Genomic DNA, 21681 nt, shown 5'->3' with positions numbered 1-21681 from the left:
AAAAGATTTAATCCAAGCATGGCCTTTTTATCAGGATCTATCAAATAAGGGAAAACCTGAAATAATCTACATTGTATGGTTTTTGTTTTTAAATGGTATGCGTGGGCTTTAAATATCACAGAGGCATAGCTTGCATATCTGTCAACAGGATTTTTATGCAAATATGAATGGGAGAGGAGGAGTATGTGATCAGCCCCAAAGCTCCCCGTGTAGTTTGAGCGTGCAAGTCTGCGAGGTCAAAACCAGGTACAGAGCCCGTCTGCGCAGCCCGGGGACACGCTCCCTGCGCTGGCGTCTAAGCGCGGGAGCCCGAATACAGCACCCCTGAGAGCGTGCCACTGTCACAGGAGTCTTCCGGGCTCTGAGTCTGTGTAATTTACACTTTTGGGAAGCAGGGGAAAAGGAAGCTGTGTTTCAGCCCCCTTTGTCATTCTGTCCTCTGCTCTTACGGCAGGCTGGGCGACGTGGGCAAAGGCTCTTCGGCTCTGTGCGTGTCTAGTGAGGTACCTCCACTAACTCCAGCTGATTTACACCAGCTAAGAACCTATAGCTTAAAACATTTAAAGACAGACATTTAAAGACAGACAAAGATGTTATCTGTTGAAGAAATTGGAAGGAAATCTCCCATGCGTTTCAACGCCTGCCATATGTCCATATCTTCCAGTAAGGAAAACAACCACCGAATCAGCTCATGTTTAAGGAAACCTCTCTAATTTACACATGGTAAGGACACGCTGGATAACCTTACGCAGTATAGTTTAATCTACCTTCACAATTAGATAAACAAACGGGAATCGTTAAGAATCTTCAAATGTTATCCTAGACTACACCCAGTCCTTATCACCAAACTTTGAATTGCAAACACTGCAAATAGTGGTGAAATGTTTGCTGCTTGCTAGGGATTCCTACCGACCACTGCTGGACTATTTATGATGTGGGACCAGAGGGTTTTGCAGCCACTGAAATAAAGCCATATTTTCACAGTAGCTTCTGAAAGAGCCTTGTGCCAGTTAAAAAAAAAAAAAAAAAAAGTATTTTGTGAAATCACACAAGAACTGTCTATCATATATGCCAGCATATCACCCAGGTGATGAGCGACAACTACTTTCCCACTCTTTTTTCAGTATAGAAATAAAATTGAGTAAAGTTACTAAAAATACGTTATATTCTTATGCCAGAAGATCAAGACATACTTAAATTGAAGAACAACCTGGAAAAATATTAGCAAATAGAAAGGCTATGGCTCGGGGGGGAATCTTTTATTTGGGATGTTCAGCAGTGATTAAGGACGTTTCTCACCTGCTCAATGAACAGATCAAACTTTAGGCAGTACCTGCCAACCCCAGAAACAAACAAGGATTTCCCAGCCTTGTCCTTCCTGTCAGTGAAACCTGCAATTCAGAGCATGTGCTCCGCTGCCTGCCTGCAAAATAAACCTGTCTCCTCAAGGAGAAAGCTGCAGTGCAGAAGTTATTTGCCCTCTGATATGGAAGCATGAATTTCTCTGGATGTAGCAGTTACCACGGCCTCAAACCAAACCAGCCCGGCAGGGGCGAATCCGGCTCCAACCACCCCTGTCCTCCCGCCGGACGGGGGACGCGGTGTGCCCGGTGATTTTCCCCGGGTGCCTCCACAGCAAGTGCTTTAAGTGCAGCAGGGCTGATGCCGTGGCAGCGATACAGAGGGTTTAGAGGGCAGGATCTGATAGGAACTTCAGCGGGCTGACGCAGTGCCCCGGAAAACAAAAATATTCCTGCCAAGCTTTCCCTCTGCCCAGGAATCTTTGAAGTTGGGCTCTGTTACTCCTTGTTTGTTCTAGCAGAAGGTGTTAAAAAGAAATCCCGGTGATATGAAAGGATGTGACTCGCCAGCTTCAGAAAATGAGAGTTCTGGGTGTTACTAAATGCCCCTTGTACTCTGAAATACAGCTTTGGTCCTACTTTCTCCCCTTTCTTCGCACTAACTGAGGAGCAATTAGCCACTAAACAGGTAATTATAATAATATGCTATAATAGAATCTATGACAACTATAGCAGCAATATGAACAATGGCATTTTCCTCACCATGCTAGGCTGAAATCAAAGCCTCCAGTTTAATAACCAAGCCTATTTGAGATCCAAAGGGACAACTGAGACCAGCATGCAGAAGAAAGGTCCTTTTCACAAGGCAAGGTAACGGAGCCGTATTCTACGGACACTGCTTGCTCTTCACAGAACTAAAATTGGCCATTTTCCTTCCTGAGGCCGGTTAAGGATTTGGGTCTCTTCTGGAGGCAAGTGAGCCTCACGGTATCTTCCCCTTTGGTAAAATAAAATTGTACCTGCTTGTACCACCTGTACAATTTTTAAAAGTTACAATTCTGCTAAACCAAAGCCAGTTTTCACATGGACATTTAGAACTACTGTTTTCCTCTTAAGGCTTTCTCCTTGCCAAACTTTAGTCTAACTGTTCAGCGCTTATGTAGCTCAGAAATATTTCTCAGTAACAGAAATTTGTACTACTGCGTTGTTATCCTGAAATACAGCACAGTTGTGCTTAAACGGGAAACTCATCTCAGGAGGAAAATCACAGCTTGAAAATGAAAGTTTCTAACAATTAAGAGAAAACTAAAAAACAGCGGAAACAGTGAAAATGGATATGTACCCGGGATTCTAGCAACTATCCCATTTCTACACATTTGTCATATAAATAAACTAAATATAATAATATTGTGATTATCAGTACAAACATGGGCACAGCTGCCTGCTTGCCGAGCGCAGTTTGTGCGTACCGATGTCCTAAAACTGAACAGGCGTCCATCTTACCTCCACTTGCAGCGGGGCATTTCCCTACTCATCCCACGCGGCCTGCTTTTCGCCACGTGTACGTGTCTCTGCCATAGAATTAAACCCGCGGTTTAAATTAACTGAGATGCTCAGGCCAGCCATCCACAAAGTTATCTAGTACGTTCACTGGCCCTCTTTATTCCATTTCGCCCATATACCAGGTTTGCTTTGGTCTGGTTTCCCTTTCTCACAGCCAGCCTTCCCACTCTACGGCCGATCCGATGAAGCTGTGCGGTCGGGGGATTCCCTCAGCATATTGCTGCTTTTTCTGCCACAGTCATTAATGAAAACAGTGAACAGGTTTGTCCCCAAATGGATTCCATTCGTAGATGTTGGATGTTTTTAAAGAATACTTACAATTTACAATACAATAAAATTCGGCAAGACGTAATAGCATGAAAAAGGCACAATCAACTGCACGCGTTCTCTCTCCAAAATGTTTCAAAATTTCTCCATTTCAGCCTCCTTTATCGTTCCTTCTCTTCCACCTCTCTTACCTTCTGCCTGCTTTTCTGTTCTTTCTCTGTTCCATCCATCTTCCCCTCTCATTCTCAGATCAAAGTCAAGAATATTAGTTCAAGCCCAGGGAAGGTGGGATTCCAGTGTTAATATTCCTCACCCACATCTTTGGATTCAGTTTACAACATTTGAAGAACATCATGCATGGCCCCCCCCAAGGATACAAAGGCCTGAAAAGTTTTCTGACTAAATGGGAAAAGGTAGATGCTTTACGCCGGGTCCTCTGAAATATTAAGAGCGCAAAGAGAACGAATGTCTTTGTCCATCACAGAATTTCCCAAGGTTTCAATTTAATTTATAAGTCTGATGATTCTCAAGAAATTGAAGTGTGCACTTATGTTGTAAACAAAATACTTCAGATAAAAACGTATGAAGAAAGCAAGAGAGAAAGCTTCCTTAAAGGATAAAAGACCCAAGAAGTAAATACAGGAAAAAACCCAACTCCAAACTTACACTTCTCAGTTTTTAATCTAGATAGAGGATATTGATGAGTATTTTTTGAAGCCTACCATTAATCTTTCTATTGCTATCGATATTACACAAGGTTAGTTTGATATTACGGAGTATCCCAGATATTATAAATGACTTTATAATGACTCAAGATATACAGATATATTAAAACTAGGTACTTCACAGTGACTCAGTGAATTCTAGCTACATAAAAAATAATTCTGAATGAAAGTACTACATTTGGACAATAAGTACTTTTTCAGTGCCAAACCTAATGGTGGAGAGACTAGTAGGAAGAGAAGGGATATTTTTTCCCATGTTCAGGAAGATCTTTTTTCTGCCAGCAGATCATTTACCATAGTTTTGGGAAACTGAATATCTAAGAATTGAAACACACCATCCGAATATGACTTACTTTCAACAATTCACATGCAAAATGAAACAGGTCAGGAGTCTCGCTATTTTCTCATCTTTCCTTACGCCTGTTTGACTATGACAGAAATCCACGGGACAGTTTTCCTGCTGAGAAGAGTAAGCCAAGGACACTAAGCATTTGGCCTGTTCTTTAATGACAGAAACTAACAGTTAGGGCCAACATAAATAGCAGAGCCCTGATGGTTCCTCACCAGCCCACATAGAACCATAACCTGCCAAGGTATCAGCTTGAAGACATCCAGGAAAATAAAAAAAATTACAGATGTTCTTGTTCAAAACACACCTTTTAATACATCTTACTGCATTGAAAATAAGATGAGCCAACATTACTGACCAGCAAGTCAGGCGCTAAGAAAAACTTCATGCAGATGGCATTTATTAAAAAACCATAGAGCCATTAGAAGAAAGAGCAAGCAAACACTGCTGCTCACCAGAATGGCAGAGGATAAATGACACAAAGAACTCTCAAATCTCTGCCTGAGAACAGCATGGCTGTATTACATGTAATCACATCTCTTAATCCACGTTATTTACATTACACATCCCAGGAGGGCTACCAACACAAAAATCACTTCTACAAGGCTTAAGAAAATTAGGTCATAGAAGATCTCCCTACCTCAGTATGGAAATGTGGAGATGATGTCACGAGAGTCAGCGCCAACGAGCGGAGTAGGGGAGATGGTTCCTATTCAGACTGCAAAAAGTTGGTACAAACTCTCCAGACCAATGCCTGTAAATGAAAGAATATGAAGTATATAAGGAATCCTGAAGAATTTGGAATAATGCACCAAAAGAACCAGAAGTTTGTTTACAGCATGCAGTTGTTAATATTTTTTATCAGAGTTCAGCTCCAATTCACTCAACGCTCCCAACCGGTCTACCTCTCCTGCAACCGAAAGCTGACCTGTAGCACCTTTATACAATAGCTACGTGTTGTGGTCCAGACAGCTGCACTTCCCCGCTTCCTGGCTTACTATAGAAAAGACTGTATCGGCTGCATTTAGGTGGCCTTGCCAGATAAAACCGCAAGTTTATCTGTACCACGGACTCTGACTCATCCATCAGCAAAGACAGAAGTTCTGTGGTCTTATTTCTCTGTTTGAACCGCTGCAGCTCAGTACTGTTGCTCACGGGACAAGCAGGGGAGAGGATGCATAAGGAAGGAAAACAAACACAACGAAGAGTTAGGAGAAACAGTTGGATTCATGAGACGCCTTCTGCTTCCCAAAGAAAAGCGTCACTGTCAGCGCCCAGCTTGGCATCCAGCTGGATGACTGAACAGGAGCTGTGATGCCACCGATGCCAGGAGGTCTCCAGGACGGGAACTCTTAAGAACTCTCCAGAACTCTTCCATTCCGATGGTGGTTCTTGTTCCAGTCCCACCTCTGCAGCTGTCGTGAATTTATGTATAGGAATTACAGAAGTCTAGTGAAACATTGTTTGCCTCTCCCCAATTTGTTACTCCTCTGTCTACCTTCTTCTACACTCAAATGCGTTTTACCATTTCCTTTCTTGGTGAGAGTCTTGTTTGACCGCTTGAATATCAGCCTTGGCCTTGGCTGGCACCTGACAGGGAGAAAAAGCAGCAGAACTCTAGCATGGGCTGGGGCCAGAAACCCTGGCCAGCTGACGGCTGTAGCCTTACGGGCTCGCTCTGCAGCTGGGGCTGCAACCTGCCAGCCTGCAAAGCCCGGCCACGGGCAGAGCCGCGGTGACCACGATGCCTCCTTCTCGCCCTGACTTAGGGAGCTGTAGCCCCAGCGTGGTGCACGACAACTATGGGACACGAACGCGTGTGAGACGCAGCAGGTGAAAGGCTACAATGGCACTGATTCAAAGCTGGGTTTAAACATAAACAACAGAAAAAGGAAGCTATTTGAAATAAAAAAGATACTTTCAGAAAAATGGAAGTTGTTTCCAAACAGTGAAAATAGAGACGGACATAAATCTAGCAAGCTAAATGCAAAACCATGATAAGGTAAGCCAAAACAGGCCCCGAAGAACAATTGTTAGAGTTATGAGAGCTCATAAAAACTTTTCAAACACAAAGGCAGGAAACCTGTCAGTCACCTAGCGCAGCTGATGGATGGTCAAGGCATAAAGGGAGGAATTAAGAAAGATAAGGACACAGCAGCAAAATTAAATTAATTCTTTGCACTGCTGTTCACTATGGAGGAGGTCAGGAAGGTTCATACACCAGAGCAACAAATCACCAGAGGCAGACAGTGCTCCCTCAAGAGTTTTCAAAGAGCTCAAATATGAAATTGCTGAACTTTCTTTCTTCCTTGGTATCAGAGGATCAGAAGGTGACAAATCTTAAAACAGGCTTTAGGAGCGATCGTGGGAATTACAGACCAGAAAGTCAGATTTCCCGAACGGGCAAACCGGTAGAAAACTGTCGGACCGATCTGAATTAGCACAGATGAGTAAACACGGTGTCTTGGGGACGAGTCTCAAAGCCAAGAGAAGAATTTATACGTATAGATCTGAGTTGTCTGACGGAGGAAACAGCCCCGCTAATACGGGAGATTTGGGCTGATATAGTGGAATCAGATTTTCTAAAAGCTTTTCTAGAACATCCCTCACTAAAGGTTCTTAAGGAAACTAAACTGTCACGGAGTAAGGAGGATTAATCTTCCTGCGAATTCCCGATAAACAGATAGGGAAAAAAGGGTACAAACACAACGTTAGCAAGGGAGGGGAGCAGAAATCCTGCACTGCTTCAGCATACTCATAAATAACCTGGAAAGAGGAGATAGTGAAGTGACACACAGATAATGAAGTTAACACACAGAGTTTTTCATGAAAGTCAAGTTTAAAACTAACTGAGAAGAGTTCCTGAAAAACCTCACGGAGTGCAGTGACTGGGAGATAAAATGCAAGTGCACGTCCCTGGCTGAAGAGGATCCTGGTTTTATCCAGGCATTTTAAATCTGCCTTTTTTTAAAGGCAGATATTTGCTTGCTTTAGTAAGCGGGTTGGCTTGGGGCACAACTTGATACCGGTGTCACTTGGACTAGTGGGAGAGGAAAGGTCCTAAGTCTGCTGTTGGAGTTTTTTTTGTTTGGTTTTGTTTTGTTGGGGTTTTTTTGTTTTGTTTTGGTTTTGTTTTTTTCCCATAGAATAGCATCGCCCAACCTTGGGGAATCCTTAGAGGAAGAGCAGAGGAACACAAAGCTAAAGCTTCTCATTTTGGCCATATAACAGGATTAATTACTTGGACTTTGGCAGATACTTTGGGGATAGATTCCCCCAGTCTCTACAGTGGTACCGGAGACGAGACGACAGTCCCGTTGCTGCTACCAGGTGAGTTACAGGAGAATACACGACTCTGTCCTCTGACAGATTAGATGAAAGAAGAAAGCTCTGCCATGGATGGGAGAAATGCCCCCCAGTTTTGGGGGGGAGCACACACCTGCCTCCCTGGGGAGTCGTCCTCCAAATCCAACTGCAAAGTGGAGGAAATCCCTTTTGCCGTCCTGGGCCGGACTGGGGTGGGAAAGGGCTCTGGGTGGGAAAGGGCTGCTGGCGTTGCTCTCCCCTGCCCAGGAGCGTGCCCGTGAATGGCACCGTGCTCCGAGGCTGGCGTGGCTCGCTGCCCTGCTCCCTCCTGCTCCCGCTGCCAGCCCGGCGGGCAAGGCCACGTCCCCCGGCTCTGCAGCGCAGGGCGAGGGGCAGGCAGAGCCTGTGCCTCCTCCGTCACCCAGGCTCTGTGGAGACGCGCACGTGGCTGGACTTCTGGGGCGACCGGCTGCGGCACCTTCCCGCGCCCCACGAGCGGCCCCCGCTCGCCTCCCGCAGCCGGTGGGACGGGGGGGGGTTGGCAGAGGGAGAGAAACAGCTCTGACCCCCGCCACAAAATCATCTTTTTCCAGAAAGGGGGCTCCGGTGGCAACGAGGCTTGTTCCTCTGCCTGGCCTCATCCGTTCCTCTCCCGGTGCTCAGGATTGACGCGGGAATCCCTTTTGCCTGGCTGCGACTGACAGGGAGCTTTCTCCCTCAGCAGCTGCCTTGATTTTACAGCAGCTGAGTTACTGTATGGCAAATAAAGAGCATCTGACAATGCCTACACTAAATTAAACCGGAGGCCTTCTCGCCAGCACGGAAACAAAGCGCGTGTCCGAGAGCCGGGGCGCAGCGGCGAGGGGGAGCGGCAGGCGGGGAGGGTGGGCGGTTGCCCCGACGCCTGCCCGCCGAGGGCAGCAATGCGGGCAGCACCCTTCCCTGCCTTTGTGCCGGGCTGCCGGGCAGCGCTGCGGGGCACTGCTCTGAAAGGCGCGTGCACTTGTTTTGTCCTCCCGCATGCCCACATACTGAGGCTGCTTGTTTTCGTCTGATCACAATTAGCACCGTGCTAAATTCCTCGTGCCCTGCACTAATTCAGGAGGATGGGCATGTCACACCCTGCCAAGAATTACAGCCAGCCGCTGCCGAGACGGGGGCATGCCTACCCTTTCATTAAGCTTTTGTTTCAAAAAGGAGGGCTCGAGGACTCGCCTTTTCTGTCAGAAATACCTGTGGAGGCGCTGGAGGGTGCAGAGGCCGCGCTGTTTGGCCTAAAGGATGGGTGGGTGTGCGTGGGTGAACGCGCAGCAAGGCAAGGCATTGGTGCCGCGCTCCCTGATCCGTCATGGCTAACCGGCAAATTTAGAAAAATCTGCTATCTCCAAGACGCTGAAAATCCCGAGCTGCATCAGTGCTGCAAAGCTGGTGCAGCGTGCTGTGCACGCGCTGCAGGAACGGAGCAGGGAGCGCATCCCCTCCCCTCCCCTCCCGTACCGCAGAGTTACGGGCCGGGCCGAGGCACGCAACTCAACGTTGAACCCACTGTTCCACCCCGCTCCCAGTCTCTGGACGGCTATGATTAAACCAAATATTCTCAGGGCAGGGCTATGCCCCGATTGCACTTGTCTGACCGCACACAATGTCATTCTGAAAACCTGAGATGAAAATGGAGAAAAAATAATTGGTTCCATTAATACCCCGTATCTGACGGGCTCCGCTATCCAGCAGCCGCTCCTGTACACGGGCAGCTCCCAGCAAAGCCATCTTCTCCCCAGGCAAAGGAGCGGCGGCGGGCGGGCGGGAGGGACAGTCGTCCAGCGGCCCGCTCGGCCCCCGTGCCCGGCTGCCGCAGGGGCTGCGCGTTCCCCTGCAGACCCAGGCGCGCCGGGTGAGGAAGACACGCTCCTTGCCGCCTCCTTGTCTTCAACCGTCATTTGAACGTCGCTCCTCGTATGAGCTGGGGACGCTGTGGTGAAGGCCAAAACCCCATCCACAAATTCTAGGTGATGTTCCTAACATTTCTGGGTGGTGATTCCCACGTGCCTGGTGACAGCCAGCGTCTGGCACGGAGCCAGCAGTTTGGCTTTTGAAGGACGCTTGGCTCGCCTAAAACTGGCCTGTCTGCAGCACCCAACACCACTGTAACCTGTGCGTACAGGCTACTGTAAAACCTCAGTAATTCACACGGAGTACGTGGAGGATGTTGTGAATTACTGAATTTGTCAGGTTAGCAGTACGAGAGCAAGCTGTTCAAAAAGACAGAATAATGCTTCACAAAATGCAATTTAACTTATTTTCTTAATTGTAGGTTGTTTCCTATTTATGCTAATTCATAACAAATTATGAACTGTATTACGCCATTGGCAAAACGACAATAATACTTCAGTAATCCTAGAGAGGTTTTTGGTTTGTTTTGTTTTTTACACTCCATCGCTTACGTAGGTAGGCATACACACGGCTGGACCCGTGTCCCCATGTAACCGACTCACAGACGTAGAAACGCCATCGATTTCAGAGCACAGCCTCGCTCCACGCGGCAAATGAAGTCATTTTATCGAGTGCTGGGATTGCTTTGTGAGGAGCTGTGGAAGGGACACGGATCCTCTGTGTAAAGGCTGAGGCACAGCAGTACGCAGCCAGGAGAAGGATGCTGCTCCGCTTGCTGGAGTCCCCCACCAGCGGCTGCCTCTGACCGGGGGGACTCCGCTGGGTCGCATCCTGCTCTGCTTCCGACGGCTTGAAAGAGGACGGACCGACAGACGGCGACTGACTGCTGAAGGAAGGAGACGCTGTCGGCACCTCAGGGGGGAAAGCCACCAGTACAGCATTGCAGCAGGACAGCTAAATATTAAGTTTTAAGTTTTAAATCCTGGGGTTTATCCCTTAGTGTGCAGAGCTAATGGGGCCTGAGCTAGAGAGCGCGGGCTGGGTGTGCATTCCGCTTCCAGAACTGGGCATTTGATCTGTAATTGTTTTTCAATGATTGTGTCTGTTTCTGTGTTATTGCTTTACATGGCTAGGTTTTGTACAATATTGAAAATCAATAAAAATGCATGAAAAAATGTTTTCCCACCCCCCTTAAAAGTTAAATGATCTTGTTAGGATTCTGGCACCGCTATTTTAAATCAGTTAGCCTACGTTTTCCTTCCCTTGCTCCAGGACAGCTGCGGGTTACGCGCACGAGTCCCGGCTGCAAGAGCCAGCACTGGTGTGGTTGAGGATGACCAGAGGTAGCACCAGAAGAGCCCGCGCCCCCCGTCCGCCACAGCACGCAGCTGCCTGCTTCAAGCCACGGCTACTTTGAGCGAGCCCAAGGTGATATGACCCCTATTGCCACAGCCGCTTTGGCTTCCAACGAGGAACACAGACCGAGGAGGGAAAGTGACTTTCCCCAGCTAGACCGGAAGCCCGGGGCAGGAGGAGCCGGTGCTCCTTGCCAGGGTAACGCATCTCACGGTGCTCTGATGTCCTTCTGCACAGCCTGCAAGTACCACAGAAAGCAAGCACGCTCACAAACTTACAAAGCATCACCAACATTGCTTCTTTCTTTGTTTCCTTACGTATACAACAAACCCAAGTACCATAAAAGTGGAAAAAAAACCCACAACGACCTATTTACTCTCAACTGCAGATTAGGATTGGGATATAGATGCTACATGAGGTAATGAGCATGATGAGATGAGAACAGGGGAGCTACTTAAAGAGATTAAGGGATTCACTGCGGTGTAATTGGAAGGACCGATAGCTGCACTGTGGCCATTAATAGCGAAAGGAAAAGGAGCCCAATCTGCTGCAGCGTTAAGCAGTGGAGCCAGCCAGAGGTGACAGTGTCCAGAGAATGGTACAACTGGACAAAAGGCAGGAAACCCGCCGTGCCAGGCCGCTCCCCAGCACGGGGTCACGCTGACCCTTGCGAGAGCTTCCACAACCTCATCACGTTCGGCTACAGAGGTAGAAGAGGACTGCTTAGTTCTGCTTTGATGACTGACCGCAAAAACGAGCCGGAAATAAGTGTTTCATATTAAATGGAAACATTTCTATTCCTGAAACAAAACTAAAAAGTATTTCTGGTTTTATAAGAATATTCTGCTTGATGCAAGCAAAATCTTTAATTTCAGACTGTGGGGTTTGTGTTTTTTTTTTTTTTTAACAAAGTTCCATTTCAAAAGCAAACCTTTTTAAACAGAACAGAGAAAACATTTTCATTTTTCTAATTTTTCTAAAATATCTTCACTTTTGTTCAACCTTCTGTCAATTTAGTGTAGCTTTGCAAACTTTTAAAAACTGTTTTTCTGAAAATAAACAACGTCCATGTACGTCCTGGGTCACTGCGTGAGACCTTGTACCCTCGGTTACGCAGGGAGAGGCGAGCTGCTTTCCGTGCACATTTTGTGGAGAACTTCCCCTTCACGTGAAGTTGTGGTAGGAGAAGCACAACCGGCCGCTAGTGTTTTATTTACGAATACGATGCCTAGCCAAATTCACAACACACCTGCGAGGAAAAACTAGACCTTAGCATAGGCAGCGCGCGCACGCACGGCGTGGTACCCTGCCGCAAAGGGATTTCGGAGGCGGGGCGCTGGCTGCCAGCCCCTCGGTGGCCACACACGTCTCAGTCGGGGGCCGCCTTGCCCCAGGCCAGCGCCTGGAGAGAGCTTTCTGCGGGTGGGGGTTGCATCGCCACGGATTTGTAATGCTGCAGACATTTTGCCAAAGCCCCGTCTGGTCTAAACACGCACACGTCTCTTAAAGCTAACATCCTTTTGTCACGTTAGCCTGGCGATAGATCTGGCTCCACAGTTTGGAATTCTTCAGGAATTAAAGCCTTCCATAAGCATATCATTTAACTTTATTACAGTATAATAATTATTTTTAAATAACTTTGTAATATGTTCTATAATCTTTTTTTAAAGTGCGTGTTATTGTACTGTCACGGTTCCATTCACCCTGTAACAGTCCAGTCAAAGCAACAGATAGGAAGGTAAACACGAGTGAGAACGTACAGAGTGCTAAGTGGCCGCTTTCCCAGGTTTATAACTTGCTTTTCCAAACTGCCAGCTGCTCTGTAGACAAGCCATACTAATTGTGGGACAATCTGTGTATTCTTAAACTAAAATATTTTTCAGTTAAAGCAATGCATAAATTATTTATTCATTTGTATTTGCATTTAAATAGTTGAAAAATGTCCAAATTAACTGCTTTGAAAATTGTTCCAAAATTTCCCCCTAGGCTGTGACCTTGTGGCCAAGTTTAATCTCAAAGCAAATTGAAAGAAGGGTTTATAACTAAAACGCCAAATGGCTCTGAATGTGCTTTGCTTCCGAGAATCGACTCACTCTTTTGCAAACTCAGCTAAACGTTCAGTTTGAGGCCTAACGCTTGGTTTTCAAACGTGGGGTTTCCACCAAGTTACCCAAATCTAGTGTTGACAGCTCCCGATTGTGTTGGAGAGGTTTTGCCTCGTTCTACTTGGTGGCTTCCTTAAAGCTCCTGCTTGCGGACTCACCTAACAACGTAAGAAGCTCAGCCTTCAGTTTAGAAAACATCTCTAATGCTCACGGTTGTGGTGAAAAGCATTAGGTGTTAGAAACCTGAACACAAATGGAAATACACACTACATTAATTTTAATATTCTATACATAATTGTGTCAAACCTGAGATTTAGGAGGCTCAACTCATGGCCGTGACAACATTATCAACCTGGCACACGCCTACAGCCATCTCTCCACCCAAAGCCAGAGTGCGGCACCTCGAGACACCAGGCTGGTGCCCCAGCCTGACCGCTGAACACAGCAGCCAAACAGCATTTTGTTACGGTTCCTATGGTAAGTTTAACCGCATGGAAATGGCTCTTCCTTTGTCATAAATCTGGTTTCTGCACACGTCCCGAAGATTAATTCATTACACTTTCCCTCGCAAGGAAAACTGCTGAGAGGGAAGGGAGGAAGCACAGGCACCACTCTAAGATCTCAGCCAGCAGCAAAACGTCAGGAACCAGCAAGGAAGGTGGCTTCCTGACAACGTGTGCCTGACACCAGCCTTCCCGACACGCTCCCGGGATGAGGGGGAGCTCCTGTGCTCGTGGCTACGTTCCTTTCAGGAACAGAATGAAGAAAACAGATCTAAAAGAGAACTCTTAAGTGTACAGAAGAGGACAAAAGGCAGAAGACTTCAGCTGTCAATCCTTCAGTGGAATAGACACATAACTAAAGAAGTAGCCGAGAGGTTTGGTTTATTTAATATTTATTTAAAATTAATAGTAAAATTCAGTCTGCCTGACTACGTCAAGAGAGGAGGACGTACTTGGGTTTGGGGTCCCTAATATAGCGACCAGCTCGACGACTTAGCTACGAGCATCCGCTCTTTGAGCGGCTCCTGAAGTCTGCAGACTTCCAAGATGGGGAACATCTCAGGATTTTGGCCCCACACTAGTTTGAACTCTTAAGAACGGGTTCATGGCACGCTATGAAAAATCTCACGTGTCCTTGCTGGACCTCTGGGCAGAGATGCTACCCCAGCAAGCCCTGAGCGCGTGCCTGGCTGTGCAGGCTGCTCGAGTCCGCCCGTGTCCCACCGTTTCAGGCAGCGGGTTCAGCACAGGAGAAGGAGCTGTCGCTGCCGGGGGCTGCGCTGTCACCGCGCTGGAGTACACGAACCACCTCGCATTGCACGTTACAATAGATCCGTAAATGTGTTGCTGAAACAGGGGTGAAAAGGAGCTGTCATGCTGTGCGCAGTATAATTGCTATTTCTTTTCTATGATTATAAGAGTGTGTGATTCTTTAATAAAACCTTAGATAAAACATTCCAAGTCCTCCCCCTCCCCAAATACTCACATGTCAATTTATATAAAACAAAACCGATTTACTAACAAATGCAAAAATATTAAAACAGAGATCTAAAAAGCACATTAGGCATTTCAGCTACCTGTAAATAAGTATCCATTTTAAAATTAAAGATAGAAAAAAAAATTAAATGCCAATCAAGAATACATGAACTGACTGGTAATGTCTCTGGCACGGAAGGTTGGCAGGAAGAAAGCAAGCAGAAGTCCTGGACAATCCCAATGGTCGGCACTCGGGGACAGCATTAAAAGACTATCAAAGCCTCCACTGCTACTTTAGCTCCTTGTCATTGCCAGGTCCCTGGGTTAGAGCCCTCCGCAAACTGAAATCTCCGTTCCAATCTCTCCTCCTGGCTTAGGGGCAGCGCGTGCTCGAAACAGAAAATAAAAAGATTTTGTCAGGGAATGACTCAGAGCTGGGACAGAGGGTGGGGTGGCAGAGGGAAGCAGCGCTGCAATAAAAAGACCTTAAACTCCTCCCCGAGGAAGCCTGCAGCACATGCATATCTCAAGATAAGGGTACCTCACCTTCCCCCTCGCTCGCTCCTAGAGCAGCGCTCATCTAACTGACACTGGCTACCTGCCTAACTGTTTCTCCCTCCTTCCCTTCAGAGTCATTTATTGCTCTCATTTCAATATTCTCCAGCTCTCGTGTTTTTCCACCCGTGCCTTCGGCCCCCCACGCGGCCGCGTGAGTTGGCTCTCGGACCGTCTATGTCCTTACATCAACAGCAGCGGCAGCAGCAGCGGGGGTATCGCAGTACAAAAGCAGGCACCAAGAGCCAGGATGATGTCTTCGGTATCTCGCAGGCTCATGCGGTGCGTATATGTCTTCTGTAAATAACCCTCAGTTTTCACATGGATTATTTAGACTTTCTGATGAAACCGCAGAAATGTCAATGCGGCGCCGGAGCGCCCAATCAGGCAGCGGCTCCCTGACCCCTGCCCTCCGCCTCTCCAGCATGACTGCTATTATCTTCAAGGGAAAAACCCTCCTTGTCTCTCGTTATACCTTTTTTATGATCTAGGATTCTGTTAATAATGACTCCGTGTTACATAAAACAGATACACTAATGTCACCAAGTCCCAAAAGTACTGAATCAAGCTGACTCCTTCAGAAAGGAAGAAAGTAATAGATATAAGCAAGGGAAAGCCTTAATAAGAGCGCAGATCCTAAGGACGGGAAGAGCTCCACCAGATCGCTTTCTCCTTCCTATTTGAAACAGGGTATTTAAAGGGCCACGCGGCTAGAGAAGATCAGAGTCGTGGCAAGATGACTGCGAACAGACCATCAAAGCGAGCAAATCAAACATGTGATTTGAGGTGGTGCGGCAAAGGCATGCTCAGCCCGTCACACTTGCGTGCTCCGGTCCCAGTTGCTAATGGGGAAAGGAGATGGAGAGGCTAGGCAGCCCAGCAACCTGGCACTCATCTTTCATCTCCGGAATGAAAGTGCTGGCTTAGACCAACAGCTCTGGAGAAATAAGTTGCCTGGACTCAGTTTAGAGGTTTTCCTAACCAACCCTTTGACCTATGCATATGGCTGAGACTATTTTTATTCCTCTGCAGCTGGAGCAGACGTTACAATTAAAAGCAACACCCAGTGATTGTTAGTGCTAGACAAATATTGAAATAGAACAAAATCTCTAATCAGGGGTACAAAGATATTTAGTGGCAAAACTATTAATATCTGAAAGCTTCAGAAAAGAAAAGCCAGGATAGTCTGGCCAAACCATCTGCTATAGAATGTAATGCAGAAGAGTGCTGTGATCAGAGAGAAACATTGGCGGTGCTCCCGCAGATACACAGTACACATCTGGGTGTCAAAAAACCTGCGAATTGCGTCCAGGGAACATGAAAATGGATTACTAAATTCGTAAGTAGTCGCAAGTAGTTTAAGGAAAGAAAAATTATGTGAAAAACTAAGTCATGTTTGCTGAATCTTGTTTGGCTGGGCATTGAGGTTTTTTCCACCAGCTATAGACACGGCAGATATTTTGATTCCCACCTTGATGAATTTGGGGAAGGGTAAAATCTTAAGGCCAAGATGCGGCGTAAACCAGATGCAGCATCTTCGGTAGAGTGGCACCCACTAACACGTAAAGCTGAATTTGGCCCAGTGAAAATGCGAGAAAATGAGGGGCCCTATGGAGCCCCAGCTTGGTGCTCCAGAAAGGTGAAATCAGGGCAGGAAAATAACATTAGCCACGATGAGTGCAATTTCCAGAACAACTCGGGAGTTACCCCATGTATGTATGTAACAAACAGGGGAAAATCTAAAGTAATGGTAAAGGTCCGAGCCACAGACTTTTGTTTCCTTCTTCCGCCTGGCGCGTTGAGCCCGGAGACCGCAGCACGCTGAAGCTCCCATACGCGCCAGTCTGTAGACGTAATGGTGAGCTGATAACCGAGTAAAGCCAGTAACACACGAAACATGAGACTGCTGAGTAAGAGAGAGGAAGAAAGGGAAAATGGGAAAGTAGAAGCTTACCCCTTAGGAAGCCTTCTTCAGGCTCCATCAATACATAGCTCTTACTGCTCTGTACTGTAACAGAAAATACCTCTCACAACAGACAGAGCTTGTGGGACAGCCCGGTAGCAGTGCTCAAGTGCCATTTAGACTCATCTGTGCAAACAAACTCAAATTCAGCTCCCCTGACGGAGATCCTCCAGAGCATTAGATCTATTAACATTTGTATTTTGCAATTACGTCGGTTTACTTTGCTTCTCTCCCAGGTTTTACGCTAAATTACATGGATGGAGGGTCAAACTTCACTTAAAAAATCTTTTTTGGGGGGTTCGTGTCACTGTTAGAACAAATTTTAAATCATGTGATACAATCATCATCATTTTGATTGATAAGTTCACTGTAGACCAGCCTCTGTGTGTTTAATAGAGCAAAATCTGACTTAATCTACTAATTTCTAATTTAACATAAATAAAGTACATGACACATTAGCCATTTTCCTTCGTTCACTACTTTCTTACAGTCATGATGAAGTTTGTGTTTATGCAGTATACCGTAATACAGCAGCTCCACCAATTCCTTCCATTTCTTTGGGTGAAAAAGTGAACATCCCCATGTCTCTGTTCCTAATTCATAAAATGGACATACCAATTTTGGTCTCAGAAGTGGTAGGAGGATTAATCTGTGAACAACCAGAAGTATAATATAAGTGCTAGGTGCAATTATTTTAAGTGCTAAATATCTCACGTAAGACAGCAATGAGACTGCAATTCTGGTTTTTTCGTTATTACATAGACAATACTAGCCCTCAAAGTATGCCAGGCATTTTCCAGATCAGAAGAAAATGTGATCCCTGCTCTGAGAGTGCCTAATCTAAAAAGTCAAAGATGAAAAGAGGGAAAGGAACTCAGGATACAAAGGAATCTGTGTAGTGACAGGTCCCAGCTTGTTATTTTAATTAAAAATATGCTAAATCCTTCTTTTTGCCTCTTTCAGCCCTCTCATCCAGGCTCTAAGCTTCAATTCCAGTGTCCGCATAACCTTCCCTAATCATCCAACGCTCCCTCCAGAAAAGGAGCTCTTCAGAGCCAGGGTCACTATGGGAAGGGGGTACGTGGGGGCGTGCGGCAGTGGGCAGGACGGCAGACCTTGAAGACCGGAAATCCGACTGATCCAGCCCAAACGTGTTTCCAGAGAGCCACGTATGTCCTACCAACAGGGGCCCTTGAATTCAGAGCCCTCTCGTGACTTACAGTGACAAACAGGGGGTAAATTGAAGAAAAAGCCCACAACACTGGATCCCCCTTCACCTGCACGTGCATACGTGTGTAGCTTGAGAAATGCATCTGCTGCACCAAACACAGCCTCCTTCCTCAGAGAACCCTGGCATGTCCTCAGATAGACCATCAAATCCTCTGAGCCAAATACATAAAAACGCTACTTTATCAATGATTAGAGAGCAAGCTGGCAGTGTCGTGCTACTTTAAATCTTCCAAGAGTTTTACCAGGGGTCAGAGATCCCACCTGCCCCCTTCCCGATGCCTTCTAGTCCTTCCCCTTGGCTTGCCCCCAAACCTGAGGCAAACGTCTCCTGGCATAGCTGACTGCGCTCCGCTCCCCGACTGCCCCCGGAGCCCAATGGATATTCCTTCAGATGTCTAACAAGCGTTGAACACAACTGAGGTTTAGAGAGAGACAGAAATCAATACCGCAGCTTCCACTAGTCACGCCGAGGGATTAGCCGTCCCAAGGAAAAGCACAGACGGTTGAATAGGAGAATCATGACTCCGAATAACGCAAGAGGTTTATGAAGCTGGAAGGCAGCCTCTGGCCTTGATAACCTCCAGCTGGCCTGGAAGAAAAGCAGGCAGTGGAAACATGCCCTCGGAGCATCCTCCCCTTCCGCATCAGCGGGGGCACGCTGGGGGGCACGGCGAGGCAGCAGGCAGGGGACCACCCGGGGCCACGCCGCCACGCTGAGCGCTGCACGGCCAGCGGAGTTTTCCAGACCTCCGTTGCAGCTGGGTGACGCGTTTCGGCTCTGGAGCTTCAAAGGGAGCGACCCCAACAGCAACAAATGCCAGGAAAGGCAGGTGGCATGGGTGAGATGCAAAGGCAAGGAGCTGAATCCTTTAACTGCAAACCACGTTCGTCACGGTGTGAAAGGAGAGGGAGAAGACATGGAAAACTGTTTGGTTCATACCATCGCCAAAGGAGGCCCCACAAACCTCTAATAATGAGAGAATCGGGATCTTGTGTCACTGCTAACAAGTACCCGTGTCTTAAGAAATCCAAATCCTCTTTGATCTGGGAACGCTGCAAGAAGCGCCTATTTTTGATGGGTAGAGGCAGGGTTAGGACAAGCACTCAAAGAGCAAGCTCATTTTTAGCTTAGCTAACATCATATAATTTTCTGTGGTTTTATGAGTTGAGGACTTGTTGCTCCCTATTGCTCTCGCTTTTGTTTCGGTTGCTATGTTAGGACTCCAAAAGCTGCAGACATGAGTTTTTCTTTGTCTTTAAATTGCCACAGGTGAGAAAATAGGGACTACAGAGGAGAGGAAGGGGGAAGCAATGTTCAGAAAGCCTTCAAGGTTTAATGAGGCATCGGTAATATATTTGCATAGTTTGAGAGAGGTCTCTAATGACCTTTGAAGTTTCCAACATTTCTGAAGTTTACAGCCCAGCATAAGGTTTCTGGGAGCACTGAGTGAATAACTGCTCTCAAACTCGCTCCTAGAGCCCACACGGTCACAGAGTCACAGTTTGCTTCACTGCCCAGGAAGCATCATTGATTGTCCATGGGACTCGCAATGTCATTCTGTGAAAGCAGATGAATTCTTTACAATCCAAATTTCACCCACGGTGAGAGAAGAGCAATGAGACAACAGAGGTGTAGAGGAGCAGACAAAGTTCAAGTAATATGCAGAAAAATGCCTCAAGGTAATTTTCAGTCACAAACCGCTATAAAGGACTATTTATTTTTTATTTAGCTTTCTGAATTTTCTCAAGTGAATTAACACGGGGTGGGGGAGATGTGTAAATACTTCTCAATATAGCAGCTGAACAGTTACAGCACAATAGAAGATGAGCAAGATGCTCTGTTATACATATCTTCCTGAAAATAAGCCCCATTTATGACCTGAACACTTCTACTATTTAATTTCATTTCCCCCAACTAGTCATATTCATCTCTCCTGATGTCCAACAACTAAAACTAAAGATAACGTGGAACCACATACTGCCAAAGACGCTCACAGAATTTCCCTCTGCATTTCAGAATGGTCTCTGGTCCACTAGGTACGAAAATTCATTTCCCATAACTGAGGTTTAAATCCGTGACCTAGAACAGGTCTCTACCCTGTTGCCCGGTCATGCAAAGCCATTGGAGGATGAGCTCTGAACTTCAGCTCAAAGCTCCAGAGCTGCTTCAGACTTGCTCCATTTTAGGAAAATCTAGTAATTTTGAATGTGCTAACCAATTATTTGGAGAAATGGACATAACAGTAGACACGGTGAAAGGGGATCAGGAGCATGCCTGCCCTGCGTGACTGCAAACGTGATCCACGAACTGGGGGACTGCCTTGCGGAGTGCCAGATTCGTACAGCCAAACACACGTCAATATTGTTTGCCCGTTAACCAGGAGGCTGATTCACAGGAACCCGCTCTTTCGCCCCAGAACCTGTGGCAGAAGCTGTGCCGTCAGCCCACCCTCCCCCTGCAGGCCTTTTGCTCTTCGGTTGGCTAGCAGGGCGGCACGGTGGCACCACGGTATTTTAACCTGGCCACTGGCGAGCCCGTCAGCCACCTGCCCAGCGGGCTAGCCTCGTCCTTCCCTGGCTCGGAGGGAGCGAGGTCAGACCGGTCTGCCTCAGCCGTGGCGCATTGCTGTGGGCTGAGATCAGCCTCCAGCACCCGGAGCGCATCGCTCCCTCGTGAGACCATCAATCTGTCCCCGTCCCCACCCCCACCGCTCCTTCCCCCGCATTAACCTAAAATATGAGCGCATGTGCTCGCCCCCAGTGCTTCTGCTCCCAGAAACCACCCTGTCCCCTCCCTCCAGCGCTCCTTATCTAAGGCAGCGTGTCACTGCAATTTTATGGTCAACATTACAGGCTCAAGCCCTCCTTTGAGCCAATCGCCCCGCGCCGCATCCGTTAGGAGAGCAGCCAGGCTTCCTGCGAGGAGCTGCCTCCTGCGCTGCGCTGCCTGACCCCCTCCGCCGGCAGCCGCCATAAATCTGCCGTACCTGATGGGAGATGGGCTTTTTAGGATCTCTCAGGGTGCTTTGAGGTAGCACTTCTATGAACTCCGTGCCACAATAAATAACGCTACCTGCAATATGTCTTTGGGAACGTGTCAGCAGCGGCTGTCCTGCCATGAATTTTTATTCTTTTGCCGTCTGGAAGATAGATTCCAGATACAGCATTTCCCCGCACTTAGTGTCAAATCTCTTTACCCCTTTGCCCCGGCAGAATGACAGGGACCACAAATAAAATAAAATAATAAAAAAGAAGCATAGGAAAAATGGCCTGAGAGCAGAGGGAAAGCACTAAACCCACCTCTCTCTGCAGCTGAGCAGCTTCAGAGATGACAGCAGTGACTACAGGCAGGGGCAATTTGGAATAGGAAGAAGGTAATTTTTGTACACTGCAGATAAGACTTCTGCAGGAGGATTCCACAGAAAGGGGCGTAAAGATAGAATTGCTACAAAGAGCATAATGCACGCAGAACCGGAAGACACGGGAGCGTGCGTACGCGTGCCATCCCAAACTGCTGCGCCACAGATGGGGAAGTAGAGTACTGACCCCAACAAAGGAAGAGGTTTTTTAATGAAAAAACCTTTCTCGCTATA

At 47.1% G+C, this 21681-nt stretch overlaps 1 protein-coding gene across 1 annotated transcript in view; it reads right to left on the bottom strand.

The window, feature by feature from the left end:
• ZFHX3 (zinc finger homeobox 3) overlaps nt 1-21681 on the bottom strand; it is a 693289-nt gene that overhangs the window by 271003 nt on the left and 400605 nt on the right. Inside the window, exon 8 of the mRNA XM_072872994.1 lies at nt 4846-4959. The gene's annotated coding sequence lies outside the window, so the exon portion shown is untranslated. The remainder of the gene's footprint in view (nt 1-4845; nt 4960-21681) is intronic.

The sequence above is a fragment of the Ciconia boyciana genome, chromosome 9 (assembly GCF_034638445.1).
Source record: "Ciconia boyciana chromosome 9, ASM3463844v1, whole genome shotgun sequence".
NCBI lineage: Eukaryota > Metazoa > Chordata > Aves > Ciconiiformes > Ciconiidae > Ciconia > Ciconia boyciana.
The sequence above is the reverse complement of the archived record's forward strand: the minus strand, read 5'-3'. Positions and strand labels throughout refer to the sequence as shown.